General features: G+C 34.7%; 1 non-coding gene across 1 annotated transcript; it reads left to right on the top strand.

The window, feature by feature from the left end:
* The first annotated feature begins 4707 nt into the window (after positions 1–4707).
* Positions 4708–4814, top strand: LOC124984178 (U6 spliceosomal RNA). The gene has a single exon (XR_007108632.1). It is a non-coding gene; the product is annotated as a U6 spliceosomal RNA (small nuclear RNA).
* The last annotated feature ends 6693 nt before the right edge of the window (positions 4815–11507 follow it).

Genomic DNA, 11507 nt, shown 5'->3' with positions numbered 1-11507 from the left:
TATATTGACTCAATATCATATTCTTTATAAGATAAAAAGAAGAAGAGTAAACACTATCTAAAGGTGTTGCAACCTCTTTGGGTTTTCAGTTGTATGCTAGGTGAAAGTATGACCTTATTAATGTCTTTTTTTGGAGGCTGAGTCTAGTTTAAGATGTGTGTGGGTGCTATTACAGATTGGAGGCTTGTGTCCTCCAAAACTCATATGTTAAAGCCCTGAGTGGTGGGATTTAGAGATAGGGTCATTAGGAAGTATGTAGGTCAGATAAAGTTATGAGGGCAGGGCCCTGTCTCAGTCCATCTGTGCTGCTATAACAAGATATCATTAACTAGGTAGCCTATAAACACCAGAAACTTACTTTTTATGGTTCTGAAGGTTAAGAAGCCCAAGATTAAGATACAGGCAGATGTGGTATCTGTTGAAGGCCAGCTTCCTTGTTCACAGATGAAAAAAAAAATGTCCTTTTATGGTAGAAGGATGAGGGATCTCTCCACAGTCTCCTTTATGAGGATGTTAATTTTATTCATGGTGTTTTACCCTCATGATCTAATCACTAACCCCAAAGTCCCACTGTCTGATATCATCAATTTAGGGATTAGGATATGAAATGGAGGGTCTTAAACATTCAGTTCATTGCAGGCCCTTGTAATGGAATTAGTTCTCTTATAAGAAAAGTAAAAAGGCCAGGGTGTATTCTTGTTTCATGTGAAGTCACAGTGATAAGATTGTCATCTGTGAAGCAAGAAAAATCACTCTGCAGTGAATGAATTTGCCAACATCTTGATCTAGACTTTCCAGTCTTTAAATCTTAAGAAATAAGTCTGTCATTTAACCAACCAGTCTACAGTGTTCTATTATAGCAGCCTAAACTGGCTAATTTGATAAGAGGTGGATGTACAATAATTAACTTCATGTGTCAATTTGGAAAGTGGTTTTAGAGAAGATTGACATTTAAATCAATGAACTTGAAGAAAGCAGAATGCTCTCCTTAATGTGGGTGGGCCTAGCCAATCAGTTGTAAGCCTGACTGGAACAAAAAAGATCAGCCTCCTCAAGCAAGAGGGAATTTTCCAACAAACTGTTCTTGGACTGCAAATGTACCATCAGATCTCCTGGTTCCACCTGTTGGCCTTCAGACTGGAACTACACAAGGGATTCTTTTCAGTCTCGAGCCTGCCAGTCCATGCTACCAAGTATGGACTTACCGTCTTCATAATGAATAAGATAATTCATTATAATAAATCTTTCTTCTTATATACATGTGTCCCATTAGTTCTGTTTCTCTGGGAAATACTGAAAAATGCTATTGCAAGCTAAGATTAATCAAAAGAAAACTGGAGTAAAGTGTCTTAATTTCAGGCATAACAAACTACAGAACAAGGATTATTATCAGGAATAAAGAAAGATATTGCTTAACAATAGAAAAGTCAATTCTCTAAGAATGTATAACAATCCTAAATGTGTATATACCTCACAACAGAAAGTCAAAATATGTGAGCCAAAGAGAAATGATGGAATTTATAGGAGAAATAGAAAAAATTTACAATTATAGTCAGAGACTTCAACATCTCCCTTTTAGTAATTGATAGATCAAGCAGACAGAAAATCAGTAAGAATGTACTTACCTAAACTGTACTATCAATCAACTTGATCTAATTGACACTTACAGAATGTTCCAGCCAACAACTGCACAATACACATTCTTCTAAACTTATATGGAATATTCACTAAAAAGTAGGGGTAGGAACATAAAACACATCTTAGCAAATTTTTAAAAAGAGAGAGAAATAATAGAAGTAAACTCTTACACCAAGTATAATTAAAGTAAAAAACAATAATGAAATGGTAGCTGAAAAATCCTCACATTTTTGATAATTAAACAGCATTCTTTAAAATAACTTGCATATCCAAACAGAAAATCTTAAAAGAAATTTTAAAATATTTTGGGCTAAATAGATAAATGTACAATTTATCAAAATTTATGAACTGCAGTCAAAAACAGTGCATAAGGGGAAATTATTAGCATTAAGTGCATTTGTAAGTATAAAAGAAAGATCTAAAATCAATAATCTAAGTTTTCACCTGGGGGACAATGAACAAAAGTCATTTAAGGGGCATAGGTATGAAACTAAGTGGTAGAGTCCTTAGCTAGTGCATGCAAAGCCCTGGGTTTAATTCCCAGCACCACAAAAAATAAGTAAATACATAAATAGAAATAAAATAAAAGCCATTTAAGCCTCAAGTAAGATGAAAAAAAGAAATAGTAACATTAGAGCAAATTAATGAAATCATGAACAGGAAAATAACAGAGAAAAATCAATAAAACCTAAAGCTGATTCATTGCAAAAGTTAATAAAAGTGATAAACCTATAGTCAAAATAATAAGGAACAAAAGAAAGATAAAACTTGTCTGTATGATAAATGAAAGAGTAGTCATCACCACTGAGTCTAAAGTCATAAAAAGAAAATATAGGAATATTATTAGCATTTTTATGCTCACAAATTTGATAATTTAGATTAATCAAATCTATTTCTTAAAAGACACAAAGTACCAAAACTTATACAAAAATAAATAGAAAATCAGAAAAGGTCTATATCTATTTAAAAATTGAATTCTAATCAATGATCTTATAATAAGAAAATATCAGTCCTATTTTTACTGGTGAATTTTACCAAATATATAAGGATGAAATAATACTTTTCCACAATCCTATAAACAGAAGCAGAGGAAACACTGTCTAACTCATTCAATGAGATCAGATTACTGTATTATAAAACAAGACATTACAATAACAGAAAATTATATTATTGAGACATTATAAGAACAGAAAATCACAAACCAATATTTTCCATGAACATAGATGTAAAACACTCAGCAAAATATCAACAAACTAAATTCAAAAATAAATAAAAATAATTACACATCAAAAACAAGTGGAATTTATTTCAGGTGTGCTTGGCTAGGTCAGCATTTGGAAATCTGTCAGTGTAATCCAGCACATTAATAAGCTAAAGAAGAAAAACAACATTATTACATCAATGGATGCACATAAAAGAGCATTTGACAAAATCCATCATCTATTAGGACAAAAACTCCCAGCAAACTAGGAATCAAGAAAACTTCCTTCCTTGTGGAACCAACCTAGATACCCTTCAACAGATGAATGGATAAAGAAACTGTGGTATATATACACAATTGAATAAGTATTCAGTCATAAAGAAGAATAATATTATGGCATTTGCAGATAAATGGATGGAATTGATGAATATCATGCTAAGTGAAATAAGCCAGTCCCAAAAAACCAAAGGCCAAATGTTTTCTCTGATAAGTGAATGATGATATATAATGGGAGTGGAGGGGGTGGGGAATGAGAGAAGAATGGAGGAACTTTAGGTCACATAGAGGGAAATGAGAGGGGGGGTATGAAAAAATGGTGGAATGAGACAGACATCATCACCTTATGTACATGTTTGACTACACGAATGGTATGAATCTATATTGTGCACAACCATAAAAACAAAAAGATGTACTCCATTTGTGTACAATGAATCAAAATGCAGTCTGTAAAAATAAAAAATAATTTAAAAAAAGAAAAATTTCTTAACTTGCTATTAAATATCTACAAAAGAACCACAGTTAACCTAAAGGTATGACACTGGATGTTTTCCCCCTAAGATTAAAAAATAAATAAAGGTAAGTATGTTATCTCTTTCTACTCAATTTAATGTGGTATTGGAGTCAGAGTTAATGCAATAATAAAAGAAATGATATACATATTGGGAAGAAGAAATAAAACTGTTTTTGTTCATAGTTGGATTAATTATCTATGTAGGAAATCCTAAGAATTCTATGAAAAAAATAAAATCAGGAAGTGAATAAGTGCATACAACAAGGTTAATATACAAAAGTCAATTGCTTTTCTCTGTGGTAGCACTAAAACAATTGGAATCTGAAATTTAAAGACAATATGATTTGTAATAGCACAAAAGATACTTAGGTATAAATCTCACAGATGAGTACAATGTTATGCATGATATCTATATCCAGAAACCTACAAACTCTGAGGAAAGAAATAAAAGAGGGTCCATACAAATGGAAAAATACTCCATATTTATGAAATAGAAAGCTCAATATGATTAAGATGTTGATACTTTCAAACTTGATCTACACATCAATGAAATCTCAATCAAAAGTCCAGCAAGCTATTTTGTAGATTTTGACAAAGTGAATCTAAATTTAGAAAGATTATCCAGTGGGAAAAGTTTCTCTCACAGATGATGGTGGCACCATTGGACATACAAACATAAAAGGACAAGAAAACCTGGACACAGACTTCATTCTCTCACAAATATTGACTCAAAAAGATTATATACTGATGTAAAATGAAAAACTGCAGAACTTTAGAAGGAAACATATGAGAAAATCTGGGTAACCCTGGATTCAGCAGTGAGTTTTTAAACACAACATTCCAAACACCATCCATAAAAGAAAAATTATTAATTTTGATTTTAAAATCAAAAACTTTTCTATGAAAGTCACAGTTAAGAAAATCAATAGTAGTCTGGTGTTGTAGCTCGGGGTAGAGTTCTTGCCTAGCACATGTGAGGCACTGGCTTTGATCCTCAGTCCCACATAAAAATAGATAATAAAAATAAAGGTGTTGTGTCCATCTACAACCAAAAATTTTTTAAAAAAAGAAATCAATAGTGCTCACTTCAGCAGTGCATATACCAAAATTGGAATGATACAGAGAAGATTAGCATGGCCCCTGTACATGAATGACATGCAACTTCATGAAACATTCCATATTTTTAAGTCAGTCCCCCCCCCAAAAAAAACCAAAGGGCAAATTTTCTCTCTGATATGTGGAAGCTAATACACAATAAGGGGGGATGGGGGAAATAGAAGTTCAATGGATTAGACAAGGGGAAATGAAAGAAAGGGAAGGGGGATAAGAATAGGAAAGAGTGAAATGAATCTGACATAAATTTCCAATGTAAATATATAAATACACCACAGTGAATCTCAACATCATGTACATCCAAAAGATTGGAATCTTAATTAGAATAAGATACATCCCATGCACGTATAATTATATCAAAATGGATTCCGTCATTATGTATAACTAAAAGGAACCAATAAAAAAAATTTAAAACTCAACAGACTAGTCACAGACTTGGGTAAAATCACATGTATGATTAAGAACTTGTATTCAAAATATGTAAAAACACTTATAATGCAGTAATATGAAAAATTCTAATGGGCAAATACATAAACAGACAATTCAATCACAATGATATGGATATGGAAGTTATATGGAAAGATATTCAAATTCATTTGTCTTCAGAAAATTGCAAATTAAAACAATAAAGTGACACCACTGTGTACTTATTAGATTGGCTAATACCCAATCCTGACAACATCAAATGTGGGAGATGTTGAGAAAAAGGAGCAATCTCATTCATTGCCGAAAGGAATGCAAAATGATACAGCCACTTTGGAAGACAGTTTGACAGTTTCCTACAAAACTAGGCACACTTTTAGTACATCATCTAGCAATCATGCTCTTAAGATTTTGATCAGTTAATTTGAAAACTTGTGTCCAAACAAAAACCTACACATAAATGTTTGTGATAGCATTAGTTATAATTGCACAAAAATAGAACACAGAACTACTGTTTAATCATGAAAAAAAAACTTACAAATTCAAGTTGAGGGAAGTTCTACAAAAAACCCCACCAGTAATCCTCAAAGTTGTCAAGGTCCTAAAAAGACAAGGAAAATCTGAAAAACTGTCACCACCAAGAGAAGCCTAAGAGTGCACAATTAATAAATGTAAAGTGGTATCCTTGGTGGGATCTTGGAACAGAAGTGGGACATTAGGAAAACTAAGGACACAAAAATAAAATACAGACTTGGTTCATTAATTTTAATAAAGGCACCAGAGTATAAAATACTAGTAATAGGGAAAACTGGGTATAACATATATAGAAAATATCTGTACTATCTTTGGAATTTCTTGTGAATTTGATGCTGTTCTAAAATTCACATTTAAAAAATCACAAATTATGAAAATATGTAATGTATAGCCATAGGGAAATTTGTGTTTTAAACACTTATAATATTATTGAATTTAAAATTCATAGTTGGAAAAAGAAGAGCTAATTAAATAAAAGTAGGTATAAGAAAAAAATAAATAATAAAGATAGCAGTGGATGGAGAAAGAAAATAGAAGAAAGGAAAAATAAGAGTGGAAAAGGAAGATAATAGAGAAAAATCAATGAAACAAAAATTTGATTCTTTGAAAGAGCAATAAATTTGCAAAGCTCTAAGTACACTAGTCAAAAAATAAGAGAAATATAATTTTCCAACTAAGATATTACCCTTGAGTGGATAATGGGAAAATAAGTGAAGAACATTTTGAAAGTTTGCCAGCAATAAATGGAAAAATACCAAAACTGAAACAAGAAGTAGAAATCTGAAGTCATTGTATATCTGTATCTATAAAAGAAATTGAGCTAATAAAGGAAAACCTTCTAAAACACAATCTCCATGCCTGGATTATTTCACCAGTCAATTCTACCAAATATGTTTGAAGGGATAAAAAATACAGAAATTCTATGTACTCTCTCACAGGAAATTGAATAGGAAGGAACACTTCCCAACTCACCACACGAGAGACCAGCATTACCCTGACACTAAAATAAGGAAAAGAACAGAACCCTACAGGTTGATATTTCTCATGAACACAGACACAGAAATTCTTAACAAAATATTACTAACCTCAATTTAATAATATATAGAAAATATAGTACAAGATGAACAAATGGTTTCATCACAGGAGCACAAGTTGGTTTAAACATTTAAAAAATCTGTGTGATTCACCAACTATCAGAATGATTTGTTCAAGAATAAAAAGGAGGCCAGACACAGGGGTGCTTGCATGTAATCCTAGGGACTCAGGAGGCTAACGCAGGAGGATTCCAAGTTTGAGGCCAGCCTGGGCAGGTTAGCAAAATCCTATCTAAAAATAAAATAATAAAAAGGTTGGGGATATAGTTCAGTGGTAGAGCACCCTAGGTTTAATTCCTAAAACAAGAAGGAAGGAAGGAAGGAAGGAAGGAAGGAAGGAAGGAAGGAAGGAAGGAAGGAAGGAAGGAAGGAAGGAAGGAAGGAAGGAAAGAAGGGGAACTAACTCTAAAATGCAGGAAAAGTATTTGACAAAATTCAACACACATTCACATTAGATACCTCTAAATAGGTAGGAAATTTTGTCAATCCAAAAAAAATGCATCTATGAAAAATTTATACTGCAGACATATTGAATGTTGATCACACATTGGTGAGCAGGAATTTGTCAAATATGGCAATCCTCTCTATTGAAAATAAGATAAGCAGTTAACTTTAAAAATATGGAAAAAATGGAAGCTTAGTTTGCTTCCATTTGAACCAGAAAATACAAATTATAATGAATTCTGGTTTGCATAAAAAATGTTTAAACAAAAAAAGTGAGTTTTTGGATATCTACTTTTTAATTTTCCAACATTTCCATTATGGTAATGTTCTCTAACATATTACTATTTTAAAGCTATGCTAAAACTAATATTGTTCCCGATGACCTTTCAGGTGATTCCTCTTCAATTTCTGGTCTTTCTTCAGGTCATTTTTGCACCTAGGGGCAACTTTGAATACTCAGGAGGTCCCTCCCCAGGTTTCCAAAGTCCTCTCTGTTCAGCTCTCTCCTCTCCAAAGCTCTGCCTGGCAAACTTTTACTGCCTTGGCCTCTCTGAACTCCCAGCTCTGTGTCTTCAATTCAGTAGCCCACTGGTCTCTGCCTGGGTTACTCCTCTATGTTAGGGTTCTCCAGAGAAACAGAACCGATAAGAGATGTGTGGCCAGGCATGGTGGCACATGGCTATAATTCCAGCAATTTGGGAGACTGAGGAAGGAGGATTACAAGTTCCAAGTCAGCTTCAGTAACTTAGTGAGACCCTCAACAACTTAGTGAGATCCTGTCTCAAAATAAAAAATAAAAAGGACTGAGGATGTAGCTCAGTGGTAAAGTACTCCTGGGTTCAATCCCCAGTGCATGTGTGTGTGTGTGTGTGTGTATATATATATATATATATACACACATATATATATTATACATTAGTCAAAAGTCAAAGTATATATATATATTAGTCCAAAGTCAGAAGAAAACTAATGTCCCACTTCAAGTGGACATACAGGATGGAGCTCAAACTTTCCTTTCTCTACTTTCTATTCTTTTCAGGCCCTGAACAGATTGGATAATACCCGCCCCCACTGAGGAGGGCAATCTATTTTATGGAGTCCACCAGTTCAAATGCTAATCTCATCCTGAACACACTCAAAGATGCATTCCATAAATAATATTTAATCTGGGCACACTGTAGCCCAGTCAGGTAGACACATAAAATTAACCACCACATCCTCTGTGCTCTAGAGCCTGGGAATGTTCTCCAGACAGTACCCTGAGTTAATCACAGAAAACTTCATTCATTGTCTTCTTCTCAAGGTACGCTGTACCATTTCACTGGAACATATTTTGCATATATTTCATCAGGTTTCTCAATTGTTTCAGATGAACAAATAAACCCAGTTCTTGTTATTCTATCTTGGACAGATATTAATGTAAGCAAATTAATTAATATTTTGCTTTGTAATATGTGGTTTTTGACTAAGGAATATATTTCCACATAGAATATTTCATTTTTCATACTCAACTGAGAGGAATTTTTTTCTATGTATGATATGAATCAGATTTTGAGTGGGTTTTATGACACATAGAACCAAATAACTCTAAGTTTGCCTCAATCCTTCCATGTGACCATAGGAACTTATTTCCTTTCTCTGAGTTCCCTTTGGTAAAAAAGGATACAACAACATCACCTCATTGAACTGGTAAATGAAATATTTCATATCATTTCCTCAGTACAGAATCAGGTATAAAGTAGGTACTCAAAATTACTGATTGCTTTTTTACTCTCTTCCCAACAATATGAATTGTTTTTTGTAAAGTATCTATTATAACCTGTTTAATTTTTGTCTTCTTAAAATTCTAAAATTGAGCCATTTATTTTGCTTTCCCATCTATTTCTCAAACAAAGATCAGGGTCCAACCCATTGTAGGATCTCCATAAATATTAGTTGTCCTCTAGCACTCACCTCTGCCAGTTAATGGATGCCTTCATTGTTACCAATAGCTAATATGATTTGAATGTGTCCCCTCCAAAATTCAGGTATTGCCAATATTATGGTATTAAAAGGTGATTAGGCTATGAGTTCCCTCACAAACTGGATTATAAAATCAGCTTCAAGTGGAATTTTGCTGTCTTTGTCCTTTCACTTTCCACCACGCAAGGACTCACCATTCTTCCCCTCTTATGGATGTAGCAACAGGGCTCCATCTTGAAGGGCAAGAGCAGTCCTCAATATACATCAAACCCAACCTGATCTTTAATTCCCACCTCCAGAACTGTGCGAAAAAAATTTCTGTTCTTTATAAATCACCTAGTCTCAAGTATTTTGTTAGAGCAAAGAGATTCAGGAAAGAGCCTTATGTGTGGAATTGGCATATTGTACAATTGGGGGAAGAATTTTAAAAAGGCCAAAATTATGAAAAAAATCTTTCAAAGTTTATAATAATGAAAATCCCTCATTCCCTAATAGCCACTACTTCCCAACACACCCACACCATCCATGATATTTGAACTTAACAAATATCCACTTGGCCCACACAACCCTTCCAGATTTTAAAACCCAGCAGAGTAAGTCAGATTACCTTGCCAAGGTCTTGCTGTGGACTGAAAAATCATAGACATATCTTGATGGAAACAGTTCTGTATTAATTTTGGCTGGAGAGTGAATGGGTGGCAGTGAGAAAGTATAAAAGAAATATGAGTGGCTAGAATGTGTCCCTTTGGTGCACAATGAACAGTGTTATAGGAGGATCTGAACTTTTGCTGCCACATCTAAACCAGTCAACTGCAAGTAAGGAGTGTCTTAGAAAGTTGGAGAACATGGAAATGAAGGTTAAAGAATGATAGATATTTCTAACTTAGGTAAATATCAGCTACAAAGCAAGTTGGGAATTCTGTCTATCTCTCCAACTCTGACACAGAGAAAGAAATTTACAAAAGAGACAGAGAAAGGAAGAACTACATTCACAAAGCTCCACGGTTTGGATTGGCTGTAGCATGGGTCATTAATTTTCCCTAGGAATGATCAAGAGTGTCATTAGGATGCATTAAGCATCATCTAACAGGGGATGGAGTGCAGGGAGGAGGACAAGCTCTCTCCCTCTGCTATTGCATAATCGATGCAGATTACTCAAAGCTGCTCCCAGAATCTCCTCACCCCATTAGCACCAGACCTGGCTCACTCACATGCAGTCTTTCACTTCTTTCCTTGGTTCTTTCCTCTGGGGATGGAGACCCATTCTTACAGTGAAGAGAACCCCAGAAAAACCATATCAGACTCCCAACTGCTAAAGAATTGGGGAAGAAGCAGGGAAGAGTTCTTTTATTTATTCATCTTATTGACAAATTATTTTGGCCCTAGGTGTTCAAGTTGCCTCTCACGTGACTCTTTCCCTCCCTTCATTTATTCTCCTGTCTAAATCTCTCCTACATGCCCACGCCCACCCCTGTCACTTCCCTCTGACCCATCCCCTCCAACCTTCTCTCCCTCACCCTTCCTGAAGCCCCCTGCCTCTCTCCTCCCTCTCCCATCTCCCCATCTTATTTTCTGTCCCTTTAGATGAGGTCACCCTGACTGAATGAAGGACACGAGGCTCAGAAGAGGTCAGACATTAGCACTGCTATAACTGCAGTGCTACTGAAACTGGGCAAACCCATCCATCACAGGCTCCACTACTCCATTAGGCCTCACATGAAATATGCCCTGCTCTGAATCGCATAGCCATACATCTCCCGGTCTAGACACCTTCCTGTTGTGTGAAGATCAATGCCGCTCGGTCATGCATCATGTGTCATCCAGTAGCCCTCACTCTAATAACCGTGTCTATTCTCTAGTCTGCAGTATAAATTATGGCACTGGGAAAGTACTATATTATTCAACAACCTTGGTCACTAATGGATTATTGGGTTTATTGGTTGATAATGTGAGCTCCCTTTCTTTCTTTCCATTTTCTTCTTTTTCCTATTTTTGGCTGAATCTCGCTTTTATTTATTTATTTCTCTCTATTTTTATTTTATTTGCTTCAGGTTTGAGTGATGGCTGCTTTAGACTTCTGTCAACATACTCCTATATCAAACTCCAAAAATGATGATGCTCTAAAATAAGCCCAATTAGAAAGAATTCTCTATGGCCACCTATTAGATAATGGACTAAGTCCAGTGGCAGCTGTTTATCCTTTTATCTCCTGAGGTTTCTGCTATGGTACCTTTTAAATGAAGGACAGTTTTGGAGAACAAAAGGCAATTTGGGCACTCAGGAGCTCCTTCCTAGTGTCTCATGAGGC

The sequence above is a fragment of the Sciurus carolinensis genome, chromosome 4, assembly GCF_902686445.1.
Source record: "Sciurus carolinensis chromosome 4, mSciCar1.2, whole genome shotgun sequence".
NCBI lineage: Eukaryota > Metazoa > Chordata > Mammalia > Rodentia > Sciuridae > Sciurus > Sciurus carolinensis.
Note: the sequence above shows the minus strand (reverse complement) of the source record. Positions and strands in the feature narration are given on the sequence as shown.